Source organism: Athalia rosae, chromosome 4 (genome assembly GCF_917208135.1).
Source record: "Athalia rosae chromosome 4, iyAthRosa1.1, whole genome shotgun sequence".
Lineage (NCBI taxonomy): Eukaryota > Metazoa > Arthropoda > Insecta > Hymenoptera > Athaliidae > Athalia > Athalia rosae.
In genome coordinates, this window is record NC_064029.1 from 17,459,058 (window position 1) to 17,475,611 (window position 16,554).

Here is a 16,554-nt window from a genome sequence, read left to right on the forward strand (position 1 = left end):
GTATGAGAGAATACCATTGCTACTGAATTCCATATTGTTGAAATTTTTACGAGTCAGCTTGAATCGGTTGCCAATGTTACGTCCCGACGCACCAAAAATTTAACTGTTGTCACCTTGGAAGCAAAGACTATAGTCTAATTTGAAGTTTTAACACCCTTAAATCCCAGAGGATCGCTCGAAATATTAGCAATGTTTTCACGCCCTGAAATCGAACGATTTCGAAGAATTTTGGGGTAAAAAACAGCAGGTACTACATACTTCGTGAATAATTCGAGCGATTCTTCGGGATTTCGGGTTGTAAAAAATGGGCCAAGTAATTTTTCTCCTGAATTGAACAAGATATCGCCAATTTATCGATCTAAGATTTTAACAATTGCAGAAATCTGCACTGGCTTCATTACTAGCTAAATTTGAACGACGTTTTTGTGTCCGTTGCATATTTCAACGTTCAAGAAGCGTCCTAAAATGATTTTCCCTCAGACGCTATCACTTGTCGCAAAAAACCCCATTGCAATTCGGTATTTGGTCGTCAGAGCGTCACGTACGTAGATCCTTCTTTTCCGAAACAACGGCAGTATGGCCGTAGCAGCCGAAGCGTCATCACGCGTTGTAAGGAGCGACGTCGATCGTAGCGCGTACATCCTTGGAGAAGAAAAAAAAGATGGCAGAGAGGTGGGAGAAAGGAAAATAAATACATTGCGGTAAGAAATAGTACGTAGTTACTGCTGAGCCGTAGTTCCTTAGTTGTCGAAGATTCCACGGTCGAGTTTTAGGAGTACTAAATTTGAGGTGTTCATTTTTTTATTCATTTCTTAATTCATTCATTTCTTTATTCATTTCTTTCTTCATTTCTTTCTTCATTTCTTTATTTACTTATTTCTTTATTCATTCATTTATTCATCTAATCATTTATTTAGGAAGTTAGCTATTCATTTATTCGTCGAATTATAAATTTATAGGTGATGCCCATATACTTTCAACATGAGCAATCGTCGAGTCCATTATTGCAGACTGTTCCACTGTTAGTTATCAAACAATTCATTATGATGAATAGTAGTTCAAAGTATTCGATAATTCATCGGTATTTCTGGAGCATTTATCTATTCATTTATTTATTCATTTTTCAATTCATTAATTTCTTTATTCATTCATTTATTCATTTGATCATTCATTCATTATTTGATCAATTCATTGATTCAATCATTCATTCATTTATTGATTGATCGATTGATTTATTGATTCATCCATTTCTTCATCCATCAAGTTCATCATTCAATTAGCCGTTGAATCATGAATTCACATGTAATGCCTACATACTCTCAACGCGAAGCAATCGTTGCGTCGATGATTGCAGACTGTTTCACTCTTAGTTATTAAACAATTAATTATTATGAATAGTATTTCAAACTATTCGATAATTCAACAGTTTTTCTGCAGCATCCATTTCTTTATTTATTTATTCATTCATTTAATCATTCATTCATTTATTCATTCATTTATTAATTTATTCATTCATTCATTAGTAAATCAATTCATTTATTCATTCATTCATTTATTGATTGATCGATTGATTTATTGATTCATTCATTTCTTCATCCATCAAGTTCATCATTCATTTATTCGTTGAATTATGAATTCACATGTAATGCCTATATAATCTCAACGCGAAGCAATCTTGCGTCCATTATTGCAGACTGTTTCACTGTTAGTTATCAAACAATTCATTATGATGAATAGTATTTCAAACTATTCGATAATTCAACAGTCTTTCTGCAGCATCCATTTCTTTATTTATTTATTCATTTATTTAATCATTCATTCATTTATTTATCCATTTATTAATCCATTCATTCATTCATTCATGCATTCATTCATTGGATCAACCCAAATAATTGATATTGAATTGATTCACGAATCAATGGGTGTGCACATTGCAGCCAATCTCGAAACATTCGATCGGGGGCGTGTAATTTGGTATATGGTTAAGAGAGTACATTCATGTCGTAGGTTTTTCGTCTTGGATACAACGGCAGTTCAGCTTTAGCGATAGAAGCGGTGACATCAGGAGCGACATCAGTAGCAACGCAGTTCCCTTAGAGCGACGATGGAGAGAGGGAACGGTGAGCAAGCTTTCCTGCACAATTTAGTTGAATATTGCCTAAATCGGTTGCGCCAACTTTTTTTAATTCCAATTTGATCACGCGCTCCCAACTCTTCATACTAAGAACAGTCGTTATGAATATACTCGCCCGGGTTCTCAACAATCCTTTGAAATTCCGAGGGATGACTTTTCAATTGAATTATACGCGTTTCATTCTATCTTCCAGTATTTTGAGATAATCAATTGATATATTTAACTAATACACATAAGATACAACTATTATTCCCAATCAACTTTCTATACAAAAGAATTTTCTGATATTTTTGGGCCGTCAACTCAGCATTCCTCAAATCGCTCGAGCGTCTGTGTTCCATTGTAACTTGATAACGTTCTCTGTTATGAGCTCGGCGAAAGGACGTAATGCAAATGCACTCGATGCAACACCTGAAAAATTCCTCGGGAATTGCGGGATGGTTTTTCAATGATTCACTCAATTTCTTCTCTTTATGAGATACGGAAAAATTTATTGATCTTATTCTTGGATACAAAAATAATATAAATATAAGTGATTGATACATCATGACTTGAATTTTGCATCTGATATGAATTGCACCCCCTTGAAAAAGATTTTCGAAATCCTTCTCATAGAATCAGATCACTTAGTATTACCCATTGGACTTAGTAAATTCATGCACCCCCGCAATATATTACATTACATACGCCAATAAGGCAAGACAATAATTTGTTATCACATAACTTGGTACAATTTATTATAATTTAAACGTCTTATATACTTATATACTTAGTCATAAAATAAGTAATACATTAGGTTACATGATTGGTCATACAATAAGTCATGTATTGCGTTAACTAATTATGTATTTGTCATTTGTGTTATAGGTCGCAGTTCCTCCAACGTCATTGACCGGACTCCCCCTGTTCATCAGGGGGAGTCCACCGTCCCCTGGGACTGCGCGGCCTCCCACCGCCCCCGGGGTCCCAGGGGACCCGGTCCCCGAGGACATGTCTTCGGGGATGCGGTATCCCCGCTGGAGGGGATGCCATATCCCGAGGGACATGTCCTCGGGAACTGGTCTTCGGGGACACGTGTCCCCCCAGGGACACGTCCCCGGGGATGCGGTATCCCCGCTGGAGGGGATGCCGGGTCCTTGGGGGCGTGGCCTTGGGGGAATACGAGTCCTCGAAAATCCCGGGAAAAGGAGGTCCCAAGCGGACACTTTGTTTTTCGTTTCTCTAGAGAAATCAAGAAAACGAGTGACCGCTTGGGACCTCCTTTTCCCGGGATTTTCGAGGACTCGTATTCCCCCAAGGCCACGCCCCCAAGGACCCGGCATCCCCTCCAGCGGGGATACCGCATCCCCGGGGACGTGTCCCTGGGGGGACACGTGTCCCCGAAGACCAGTTCCCGAGGACATGTCCCTCGGGATATGGCATCCCCTCCAGCGGGGATACCGCATCCCCGAAGACATGTCCTCGGGGACTGGGTCCCCTGGGACCCCGGGGGCGGTGGGAGGCCGCGCAGTCCCAGGGGACGGGTGGACTCCCCCTGATGAACAGGGGGAGTCCGGTCAAACAGCAGCTACGGCGGCAGCATCTTTGGATACCTAAAACATACGAAAAGTGAATTAACAATGACGTGTAATATAAGAATAAATTATTACCAATATTATATTCTATGTCAATATATTAACTCTATGTTATATTATATTATATGTTGATATATAACTGCCAATGTGATGTTATAATATATCAAATTGAATATATTTTTATAATACTTGTATAACTTATATCATATTGACTGATAATTATTTCATACCTGTGAACGAATTGTGCGATGCCATGTATAACCCCTGCCCTTCGTGGTTGGAAGTTGAATGAGTACTGCGACGAATTAGCCGCCGTGGTGACTGATTGAAAGCCTGAAAGAAAATGTCCCATAAGAAATGAAGTAAAATTGTAAACCTAAACCTAAAATATATGAATAAATTTGCTCAAAATATAACAGCGGAGATTATTGCTAAACCTATGATGAATTCCCGAATCCTGTACCTAGATAGATGAATTATAGTCTTTGAACTTGGGTAACACTATCTCGCAGTTGAGAACATTATCACTGAATAATTACTAACGTGAAAGTGCATGAGGGATTGATTATTCCTGTCTAATTCTTCGAGATTTCAACGACGAAAAATATTCCTAGTCTGAAGTTACGATGCCAACTTCTTCTATTCGAAACACGTGTGAATTTGGATACCGAATTCAGGTGCCTGACATTGGAATAAGTGAATAATCTTTTTCACACAAAAAAATGGTAAGCATATAGCCTAAGATTTTTCTCAGGAATAAGTTCCTCATTCAATGAATAAATGATTAGATGAATAACTGAATGAAATGATGAATGAACGCATGAATCAAAAACCATCGAAATCATACCAATTCATTGAATTGATTATTTAATATATTTATTCATTCATTCAGTCATTTATTCATTTATTCATTCATTTGATGAATTGATTGATGAAAAATGTTTCCGAAATACTGATGTATCATTCAACAGTCCAGAATACTATTTATGATAATTGGTTGTTTGATAACTAACAGTGAAACAGTCTACAATCATAGACGCGACGATTATTGCTTTGAATCAAGAGTAGGTATGGAGGCATCATGTTCAAGTTTTTAATTCAATGAATGAATAAAGAGATGGAAGATTCAATGACTGAATAAGTACACAGAAGAACACGTATATTCAGAAGCATCGCGATCATAGTAATCGATTGATTATTCAAATAAATGAATGCATAATTGAATAATGAATAAATGGATGAATTAATAAATTGATGAATGAATGTATGAATACTTTATAAATACCGATGAATTATTAGTTAGTTTGGAATACCAGTCATAATAATTAATTGTTTGATAACTTACAGCGAAACGCAACGATTGCTTCGCGTTGAGAGTATATAGGCATCACGTGTGAATTTATAATCCGATGAATAAATGAATGGTGAACTTAATGGATGAATAAATGGATGAATGAATGAATGAATCAATCAATCAATCAAACAATTAATCATTTGGTCAATCAAAAAATGGATAAATGAAGAAATGAACGTATGACTAAGCGAATAAATAAATGCTTCAGAAATACTGATGAATTATTGAATACTTTGAACTACTATTCATCATAATCAATTGTTCAATAACTAACAGTGGAACAGTCTGCAATAATGGACGCGACGATTGCTCATGTTGAAAGTGTATGGGCATCACGTATAAATTTATAATTCGATGAACTAATGAATAGTTAACTTGCTGAATGAATGAATGAATGAATAAACGACTGAATTGATGAATAAATGAATGACCGAATGAATGAATGAATGCTTCGAAAATACTAGTGAATTATCGAATAGTTTAAAATACTATCTATAATAATTATTTTTTTGTCTACCGAAACAGTCCGCAATAATGGACGCGACAATTGCTTGGCGTTTAAAGTATATGAGCATCACGTATAGATTTATGATTCGATGAATAAATAAATAGCTAACTTTCTAAATGAATGGATGGATAAATGAATGAATTAAAAAATTGATGAAGAAATGGATGAAGGAATAAATGAATGAGTAAATGAACACGTCAATTTTAGTATTTCCAAAACGCGACTGGAGAAACTTCGACAACTAAGGAACTACGGCTCAGCAGTAACTGCGTACTATTTCTTACCGCAATGTATTGACTTTCTTTTCTCCCACCTCTCTGGCAACTTTTTTTGCTTCTCCAAGGATGTACGCGCTACGATCGACGTCGCTCCTTACAACGCGTGATGACGCTTCGGCTGCAACGGCCATACTGCCGTTGTTTCGGAGAAGAAGGATCCACTTGCGTGACGCTCTGAAGACCGAATACCGAAACGCGATGGCGTTTGCTTGCGCCGCAAGGGAACGTCTAAGGGAAATCATTTCATGATGCTTTCTGGACGTTGAAATAAGCAACGAACACGACAGCCCCAAGTTCATGTTCAGCTAATGATAAAGGCACTCGGAATATCTGCAATTTTTTACTTCTGATAGTTAGATCGATGAATTGTCGATATTTTATTCGAATTAGGTAAACGATTTGCTAAGCCCATTTTCTACGACCCGGAATCCCAGCGAAAGGGTCGGTTCTGCGGCACGAAATGAGGTCTCTAGTGTTTTTTAGCCGAAGGAGCTGCGAAAATCGCTCGGAAAATGAGCGAAGACTATAGTTTTTGGAGTTTTTAGACCCGAAAATACTCAGATTCCGCCTGGAAAATGAGCAAAGACTATAGTCTTTGGTGTTTTTTGACCCCGAAATCTGCCAAAATCGCGCGAAAAATGAGCAAAGACTATAGTCTTTGGTGTTTTTTGACCCCGAAATCTGCCGGAATCGCGTGAAAAATGAGCAAAGACTATAGTCTTTGGTGTTTTTTGACCCCGAAATCTTTCAAAATTGTGCGAAAAATGAGCAAAGACTATAGTCTTTGGTGTTTTTTGACCCCGAAATCTGCCGAAATCGCTTGAAAAATGAGCAAAGACTATAGTCTTTGGTGTTTTTTGACTTCGAAATCTGCCAAAATCGCTTGAAAAATGAGCAAAGACTAAAGTCTTTGGTGTTTTTTGACTTCGAGATCTGCCAAAATCGCTTGAAAAATGAGCAAAGACTATAGTCTTTGGTGTTTTTAGACCCTGAAATCTGCCAAAATCGCGCGAAAAATGAGCAAAGACTATAGTCTTTGGTGTTTTTTGACCCCGAAATCTGCCAAAATCGCGCGAAAAATGAGCAAAGACTATAGTCTTTGGTGTTTTTCGACCCCGAAATCTGCCAAAATCGCGCGAAAAATGAGCAAAGACTATAGTCTTTGGTGTTTTTTGACCCCGAAATCTGCCAAAATCGCGCGAAAAATTAGCAAAGACTATAGTCTTTGGTGTTTTTTGACCCCGAAATCTGCAAAAATCGCGCGAAGAATGAGCAAAGACTATAGTCTTTGGTGTTTTTTGACTCCGAAATCTGCGAAAATCGCGCGAAAAATGAGCAAAGACTTTAGTCTTTGGTGTTTTTCGACCCCGAAATCTGCCAAAATCGCTTGAAAAATGAGCAAAGACTATAGTCTTTGGTGTTTTTTGACCCCGAAATCTGCCAAAATCGCGCGAAAAATGAGCAAAGACTATAGTCTTTGGTGTTTTTTGACCCCGAAATCCGCGAAAATCCCGCGAAAAATGAGCAAAGACTATAGTCTTTGGTGTTTTTTAACCCCGAAATCTGCCAAAATGGCCCGAAAAATGAGCAAAGACTATAGTCTTTGGTGTTTTTGGACCCTGAAATCTGCCAAAATCGCGCGAAAAATCAGCAAAGACTATAGTCTTTGGTGTTTTTAGACCCTGAAATCTGCCAAACTCGCGCGAAAAATGAGCAAAGACTATAGTCTTTGGTGTTTTTCGACCCCGAAATCTGCCAAAATCGCGCGAAAAATGAGCAAAGACTATAGTCTTTGGTGTTTTTTGACCCCGAAATCTGCCAAAATCGCGCGAAAAATGAGCAAAGACTATAGTCTTTGGTGTTTTTTGACCCCGAAATCCGCCAAAATCCCGCGAAAAATGAGCAAAGACTATAGTCTTTGGTGTTTTTTGACCCCGAAATCTGCCAAAATCGCTTGAAAAATGAGCAAAGACTATAGTCTTTGGTGTTTTTTGACCCCGAAATCTGCCAAAATCGCGCGAAAAATGAGCAAAGACTATAGTCTTTGGTGTTTTTTGACCCTGAAATCTGCCAAAATCGCGCGAAAAATGAACAAAGACTATAGTCTTTGGTGTTTTTGGACCCTGAAATCTGCCAAAATCGCGCGAAAAATGAGCAAAGACTATAGTCTTTGGTGTTTTTTGACCCCGAAATCTGCCAAAATCGCGCGAAAAATGAGCAAAGACTATAGTCTTTGGTGTTTTTTGACCCCGAAATCCGCCAAAATCCCGCGAAAAATGAGCAGAGACTATAGTCTTTGGTGTTTTTTGACCCCGAAATCTGCCAAAATCGCTTGGAAAATGAGCAAAGACTATAGTCTTTGGTGTTTTTTGACCCCGGAATCTGCCAAAATCGCGCGAAAAATGAGCAAAGACTATAGTCTTTGGTGTTTTTGGACCCTGAAATCTGCCAAAATCGCGCGAAAAATGAGCAACGACTATAGTCTTTGGTGTTTTTGGACCCTGAAATCTGCCAAAATCGCGCGAAAAATGAGCAAAGACTATAGTCTTTGGTGTTTTTTGACCACGAAATCTGCCAAAATCGCTTGAAAAATGAGCAAAGACTATAGTCTTTGGTGTTTTTTGACCCCGAAATTTGCCAAAATCGTGCGAAAAATGAGCAAAGACTATAGTCTTTGGTGTTTTTTGACCCTGAAATCTGCCAAAATCGCGCGAAAAATGAGCAAAGACTATAGTCATTGGTGTTTTTTGACTCCGAAATCCGCCAAAATCCCGCGAAAAATGAGCAAAGACTATAGTCTTTGGTGTTTTTGAACCCCGAAATCTGCCAAAATCGCTTGAGAAATGAGCAAAGACTATAGTCTTTGGTGTTTTTTGACCTCGAAATCTGCCAAAATCGCGCGAAAAATGAGCAAAGACTATAGTCTTTGGTGTTTTTTGACCCCGAAATCTGCCAAAATCGCGCGAAAAATGAACAAAGACTATAGTCTTTGGTGTTTTTGGACCCTGAAATCTGCCAAAATCGCGCGACAAATGAGCAAAGACTATAGTCTTTGGTATTTTTTGACCCCGAAATATGCCGAAATCGCGCGAAAAATGAGCAAAGACTATAGTCTTTGGTGTTTTTTGACCCCGAAATCCGCCAAAATCGCGCGAAAAATGAGCAAAGACTATAGTTTTTGGTGTTTTTCGACCCCGAAATCTGCCAAAATCGCGCGAAAAATGAGCAAAGACTATAGTCTTCGGTGTTTTTTGACCCCGAAATTTGCCAAAATCGCGCGAAAAATGAGCAAAGACTATAGTCTTTGGTGTTTTTTGACCCCGAAATCTGCAAAAATCGCGCGAAAAATGAGCAAAGACTATAGTCTTTGGTGTTTTTTGACTCCGAAATCTGCGAAAATCGCGCGAAAAATGAGCAAAGACTATAGTCTTTGGTGTTTTTCGACCTCGAAATCTGCCAAAATCGCTTGAAAAATGAGCAAAGACTATAGTCTTTGGTGTTTTTCGACCTCGAAATCTGCCAAAAAAGCTTGAAAAATGAGCAAAGACTATAGTCTTTGGTGTTTTTGGACCCTGAAATCTGCCAAAATCGCGCGAAAAATGAACAAAGACTATAGTCTTTGGTGTTTTTGGACCCTCAAATCTGCCATAATCGCGCGAAAAATAAGCAAAGACTATAGTCTTTGGTGTTTTTCGACTTCGAAATCTGCCAAAATCGCTTGAAAAATGAGCAAAGACTATAGTCTTTGGTGTTTTTGGACCCTGAAATTTGCCAAAATCGTGCGAAAAATGAGCAAAGACTATAGTCTTCGGTGTTTTTTGACCCTGAAATCTGCCAAAATCGCGCGAAAAATGAACAAAGACTATAGTCTTTGGTGTTTTTGGACTTCGAAATCTGCCAAAATCGCTTGAAAAATGAGCAAAGACTATAGTCTTTGGTGTTTTTGGACCCTGAAATTTGCCAAAATCGCGCGAAAAATGAGCAAAGACTATAGTCTTTGGTGTTTTTTGACCCCGAAATCTGCCAAAATCGCGCGAAAAATGAGCAAAGACTTTAGTCTTTGGTGTTTTTTGACCCCGAAATCCGCCAAAATCCCGCGAAAAATGAGCAAAGACTATAGTCTTTGGTGTTTTTGGACCCTGAAATCTGCCAAAATCGCGCGAAAAATGAGCAAAGACTATAGTCTTTGGTGTTTTTTGACCCCGAAATCTGCCAAAATCGCTTGAAAAATTAGCAAAGACTATAGTCTTTGGTGTTTTTTGACCCCGAAATCTGCCAAAATCGTGCGAAAAATGAGCAAAGACTATAGTCTTCGGTGTTTTTTGACCCTGAAATCTGCCAAAATCGCGCGAAAAATGAACAAAGACTATAGTCTTTGGTGTTTTTGGACCCTGAAATCTGCCAAAATCGCGCGAACAATGAGCAAAGACTATAGTCTTTGGTGTTTTTTGACTCCGAAATCTGCGAAAATCGCGCGAAAAATGAGCAAAGACTATAGTCTTTGGTGTTTTTCGACCTCGAAATTTGCCAAAATCGCTTGAAGAATGAGCAAAGACTATAGTCTTTGGTGTTTTTCGACCTCGAAATCTGCCAAAATCGCTTGAAAAATGAGCAAAGACTATAGTCTTTGGTGTTTTTGGACCCTGAAATCTGCCAAAATCGCGCGAAAAATGAACAAAGACTATAGTCTTTGGTGTTTTTGGACCCTCAAATCTGCCATAATCGCGCGAAAAATAAGCAAAGACTATAGTCTTTGGTGTTTTTGGACCCTGAAATCTGCCAAAATCGCGCGAAAAATGAGCAAAGACTATAGTCTTTGGTGTTTTTTGACCCCGAAATCTGCCAAAATCGCGCGTAAAATGAGCAAAGACTATAGTTTTTGGTGTTTTTCGACCCCGAAATCTGCCAAAATCGCGCGAAAAATGAGCAAAGACTATAGTCTTTGGTGTTTTTTGACCCCGAAATCTGCAAAAATCGCGCGAAAAATGAGCGAAGACTATAGTCTTTGGTGTTTTTTGACCCCGAAATCTGCAAAAATCGCGCGAAAAATGAGCAAAGACTATAGTCTTTGGTGTTTTTTGACCCCGAAATTTGCCAAAATCGCGCGAAAAATGAGCAAAGACTATAGTCTTTGGTGTTTTTTGACCCCGAAATCTGCAAAAATCGCGCGAAAAATGAGCAAAGACTATGGTCTTTGGTGTTTTTTGACTCCGAAATCTGCGAAAATCGCGCGAAAAATGAGCAAAGACTATAGTCTTTGGTGTTTTTCGACCTCGAAATCTGCCAAAATCGCTTGAAAAATGAGCAAAGACTATAGTCTTTGGTGTTTTTTGTCCCCAAAATCTGCCAAAATCGCGCGAAAAATGAGCAAAGACTATAGTCTTTGGTGTTTTTGGACCCTGAAATCTGCCAAAATCGCGCGAAAAATGAACAAAGACGATAGTCTTTGGTGTTTTTGGACCCTCAAATCTGCCATAATCGCGCGAAAAATAAGCAAAGACTTTAGTCTTCGGTGTTTTTTGACTTTGAAATCTGCCAAAATCGCTTGAAAAATGAGCAAAGACTATAGTCTTTGGTGTTTTTGGACCCTGAAATCTGCCAAAATCGCGCGAAAAATGAGCAAAGACTATAGTCTTTGGTGTTTTTTGACCCCGAAATCCGCCAAAATCCCGCGAAAAATGAGCAAAGACTATAGTCTTTGGTGTTTTTTGACCCCGAAATCCGCCAAAATCGCTTGAAAAATGAGCAAAGACTATAGTCTTTGGTGTTTTTTGACCCCGAAATCTGCCAAAATCGCGCGAAAAATGAGCAAAGACTATAGTCTTTGGTGTTTTTTGACCCCGAAATCTGCCAAAATCGCGCGAAAAATGAACAAAGACTATAGTCTTTGGTGTTTTTGGACCCTGAAATCTGCCAAAATCGCGCGAAAAATGAGCAAAGACTATAGTCTTTGGTGTTTTTTGACTTCGAAATCTGCCAAAATCGCGCGAAAAATGAGCAAAGACTATAGTCTCTGGTGTTTTTTGACCCCGAAATCTGCAAGAATCGCGCGAAAAATGAGCAAAGACTATAGTCTTTGGTGTTTTTTGACTCCGAAATCTGCGAAAATCGCGCGAAAAATGAGCAAAGACTATAGTTTTTGGTGTTTTTCGACCTCGAAATCTGCCAAAATCGCTTGAAAAATGAGCAAAGACTATAGTCTTTGGTGTTTTTTGACCCCGAAATCTGCCAAAATCGCGCGAAAAATGAGCAAAGACTATAGTCTTTGGTGTTTTTGGACCCTGAAATCTGCCAAAATCGCGCGAAAAATGAACAAAGACTATAGTCTTTGGTGTTTTTGGACCCTCAAATCTGCCATAATCGCGCGAAAAATAAGCAAAGACTATAGTCTTTGGTGTTTTTTGACTTCGAAATCTGCCAAAATCGCTTGAAAAATGAGCAAAGACTATAGTCTTTGGTGTTTTTGGACCCTGAAATCTGCCAAAATCGCGCGAAAAATGAGCAAAGACTATAGTCTTTGGTGTTTTTTGACCCCGAAATCTGCCAAAATCGCGCGAAGAATGAGCAAAGACTATAGTCTTTGGTGTTTTTTGACTTCGAAATCATCCAAAATCGCTTGAAAAATGAGCAAAGACTATAGTCTTTGGTGTTTTTTGACCTCGAAATCTGCCAAAATCGCGCGAAAAATGAGCAAAGACTATAGTCATTGGTGTTTTTTGACCCCGAAATCCGCCAAAATCGCGCGAAAAATGAGCAAAGACTATAGTCTTTGGTGTTTTTGGACCCTGAAATCTGCCAAAATCGCGCGAAAAATGAACAAAGACGATAGTCTTTGGTGTTTTTGGACCCTCAAATCTGCCATAATCGCGTGAAAAATAAGCAAAGACTTTAGTCTTTGGTTTTTTTTGACTTCGAAATCTGCCAAAATCGCTTGAAAAATGAGCAAAGACTATAGTCTTTGGTGTTTTTGGACCCTGAAATCTGCCAAAATCGCGCGAAAAATGAGCAAAGACTATAGTCTTTGGTGTTTTTTGACCCCGAAATCTGCCAAAATCGCGCGAAAAATGAGCAAAGACTATAGTCTTTGGTGTTTTTTGACCCCGAAATCCGCCAAAATCCCGCGAAAAATGAGCAAAGACTATAGTCTTTGGTGTTTTTTGACCCCGAAATCCGCCAAAATTGCTTGAAAAATGAGCAAAGACTATAGTCTTTGGTGTTTTTTGACCCCGAAATCTGCCAAAATCGCGCGAAAAATGAGCAAAGACTATAGTCTTCGGTGTTTTTTGACCCCGAAATCTGCCAAAATCGCGCGAAAAATGAACAAAGACTATAGTCTTTGGTGTTTTTGGACCCTGAAATCTGCCAAAATCGCGCGAAAAATGAGCAAAGACTATAGTCTTTGGTGTTTTTTGACTTCGAAATCCGCCAAAATCGCTTGAAAAATGAGCAAAGACTATAGTCTTTGGTGTTTTTTGACCCCGAAATCTGCCAAAATCGTGCGAAAAATGAGCAAAGACTATAGTCTTTGGTGTTTTTTGACTCCGAAATCTGCGAAAATCGCGCGAAAAATGAGCAAAGACTATAGTCTTTGGTGTTTTTCGACCTCGAAATCTGCCAAAATCGCTTGAAAAATGAGCAAAGACTATAGTCTTTGGTGTTTTTTGACCCCGAAATCTGCTAAAATCGCGCGAAAAATGAGCAAAGACTATAGTCTTTGGTGTTTTTGGACCCTGAAATCTGCCAAAATCGCGCGAAAAATGAACAAAGACGATAGTCTTTGGTGTTTTTGGACCCTCAAATCTGCCATAATCGCGCGAAAAATAAGCAAAGACTTTAGTCTTTGGTGTTTTTTGACTTTGAAATCTGCCAAAATCGCTTGAAAAATGAGCAAAGACTATAGTCTTTGGTGTTTTTGGACCCTGAAATCTGCCAAAATCGCGCGAAAAATGAGCAAAGACTATAGTCATTGGTGTTTTTTGACCCCGAAATCCGCCAAAATCGCGCGAAAAATGAGCAAAGACTATAGTCTTTGGTGTTTTTGGACCCTGAAATCTGCCAAAATCGCGCGAAAAATGAGCAAAGACTATAGTCTTTGGTGTTTTTTGACTTCGAAATCTGCCAAAATCGCTTGAAAAATGAGCAAAGACTATAGTCTTTGGTGTTTTTTGACCCCGAAATCTGCCAAAATCGCGCGAAAAATGAGCAAAGACTATAGTCTTTGGTGTTTTTTGACCCCGAAATCTGCCAAAATCGCGCGAAAAATTAGCAAAGACTTTAGTCTTTGGTGTTTTTTGACCCCGAAATCCGCCAAAATCCCGCGAAAAATGAGCGAAGACTATAGTCTTTGGTGTTTTTTGACCCCGAAATCTGCCAAAATCGCTTGAAAAATGAGCAAAGACTATAGTCTTTGGTGTTTTTTGACCCCGAAATCTGCAAAAATCGCGCGAAAAATGAGCAAAGACTATAGTCTTTGGTGTTTTTTGACTCCGAAATCTGCGAAAATCGCGCGAAAAATGAGCAAAGACTATAGTCTTTGGTGTTTTTCGACCTCGAAATCTGCCAAAATCGCTTGAAAAATGAGCAAAGACTATAGTCTTTGGTGTTTTTCGACCCCGAAATCTGCCAAAATCGCGCGAAAAATGAGCAAAGACTATAGTCTTTGGTGTTTTTTGACCCCGAAATCTGCCAAAATCGCGCGAAAAATGAGCAAAGACTTTAGTCTTTGGTGTTTTTTGACCCCGAAATCCGCCAAAATCCCGCGAAAAATAAGCAAAGACTATAGTCTTTGGTGTTTTTTGACCCTGAAATCTGCCAAAATCGCGCGAAAAATGAGCAAAGACTATAGTCTTTGGTGTTTTTTGACCCCGAAATCTGCCAAAATCGCGCGAAAAATGAGCAAAGACTATAGTCTTTGGTGTTTTTTGACCCCGAAATCCGCCAAAATCCCGCGAAAAATGAGCAAAGACTATAGTCTTTGGTGTTTTTTGACCCCGAAATCCGCCAAAATTGCTTGAAAAATGAGCGAAGACCCTAGTCTTTGGTGTTTTTTGACCCCGAAATCTGCCAAAATCGCGCGAAAAATGAGCAAAGACTATAGTCTTTGGTGTTTTTTGACCCCGAAATCTGCCAAAATCGCGCGAAAAATGAACAAAGACTATAGTCCTTGGTGTTTTTGGACCCTGAAATCTGCCAAAATCGCGCGAAAAATGAGCAAAGACTATAGTCTTTGGTGTTTTTTGACCCCGAAATCTGCAAAAATCGCGCGAAAAATGAGCAAAGACTATAGTCTTTGGTGTTTTTTGACTCCGAAATCTGCGAAAATCGCGCGAAAAATGAGCAAAGACTATAGTCTTTGGTGTTTTTCGACCTCGAAATCTGCCAAAATCGCTTGAAAAATGAGCAAAGACTATAGTCTTTGGTGTTTTTTGACCCCGAAATCTGCCAAAATCGCGCGAAAAATGAGCAAAGACTATAGTCTTCGGTGTTTTTGGACCCTGAAATCTGCCAAAATCGCTTGAAAAATGAGCAAAGACTATAGTCTTTGGTGTTTTTGGACCCTGAAATCTGCCAAAATCGCGCGAAAAATGAGCAAAGACTATAGTCTTTGGTGTTTTTTGACCCCGAAATCTGCCAAAATCGCGCGAAAAATGAGCAAAGACTATAGTCTTTGGTGTTTTTTGACTTCGAAATCATCCAAAATCGCTTGAAAAATGAGCAAAGACTATAGTCTTTGGTGTTTTTTGACCTCGAAATCTGCCAAAATCGCGCGAAAAATGAGCAAAGACTATAGTCATTGGTGTTTTTTGACCCCGAAATCCGCCAAAATCGCGCGAAAAATGAGCAAAGACTATAGTCTTTGGTGTTTTTTGACCCTGAAATCTGCCAAAATCGCGCGAAAAATGAACAAAGACTATAGTCTTTGGTGTTTTTGGACCCTGAAATCTGCCAAAATCGCGCGAAAAATGAGCAAAGACTATAGTCTTTGGTGTTTTTTGACTTCGAAATCTGCCAAAATCGCTTGAAAAATGAGCAAAGACTATAGTCTTTGGTGTTTTTGGACCCTGAAATCTGCCAAAATCGCGCGAAAAATGAGCAAAGACTATAGTCTTTGGTGTTTTTTGACCCCGAAATCTGCCAAAATCGCGCGAAAAATGAGCAAAGACTATAGTCTTTGGTGTTTTTTGACCCCGAAATCCGCCAAAATCCCGCGAAAAATGAGCAAAGACTATAGTCTTTGGTGTTTTTCGACCCCGAAATCTGCCAAAATCGCGCGAAAAATGAGCAAAGACTATAGTCTTTGGTGTTTTTTGACCCCGAAATCTGCCAAAATCGCGCGAAAAATGAGCAAAGACTATAGTCTTTGGTGTTTTTTGACCCCGAAATCTGCCAAAATCGCTTGAAAAATGAGCAAAGACTATAGTCTTTGGTGTTTTTTGACCCCGAAATCTGCCAAAATCGCTTGAAAAATGAGCAAAGACTATAGTCTTTGGTGTTTTTTGACCCCGAAATCTGCCAAAATCGCTTGAAAAATGAGCAAAGACTATAGTCTTTGGTGTTTTTTGACCCCGAAATCTGCCAAAATCGCGCGAAAAATGAGCAAAGACTATAGTCTTTGGTGTTTTTTGACCCCGAAATCTGCCAAAATCGCGCGAAAAATGAGCAAAGACTATAGTCTTTGGTGTTTTTTGACCCCGAAATCTGCCAAA

At 39.0% G+C, this 16,554-nt stretch overlaps 1 long non-coding RNA gene across 1 annotated transcript; it reads left to right on the top strand.

The window, feature by feature from the left end:
- The first annotated feature begins 717 nt into the window (after positions 1–717).
- On the top strand, positions 718–3,146 carry LOC125500785. Its single transcript, XR_007278250.1, has 3 exons — positions 718–789; positions 2,008–2,120; positions 3,002–3,146. It is a non-coding gene; the product is annotated as an uncharacterized LOC125500785 (long non-coding RNA).
- Positions 3,147–16,554: the final 13,408 nt, after the last annotated feature.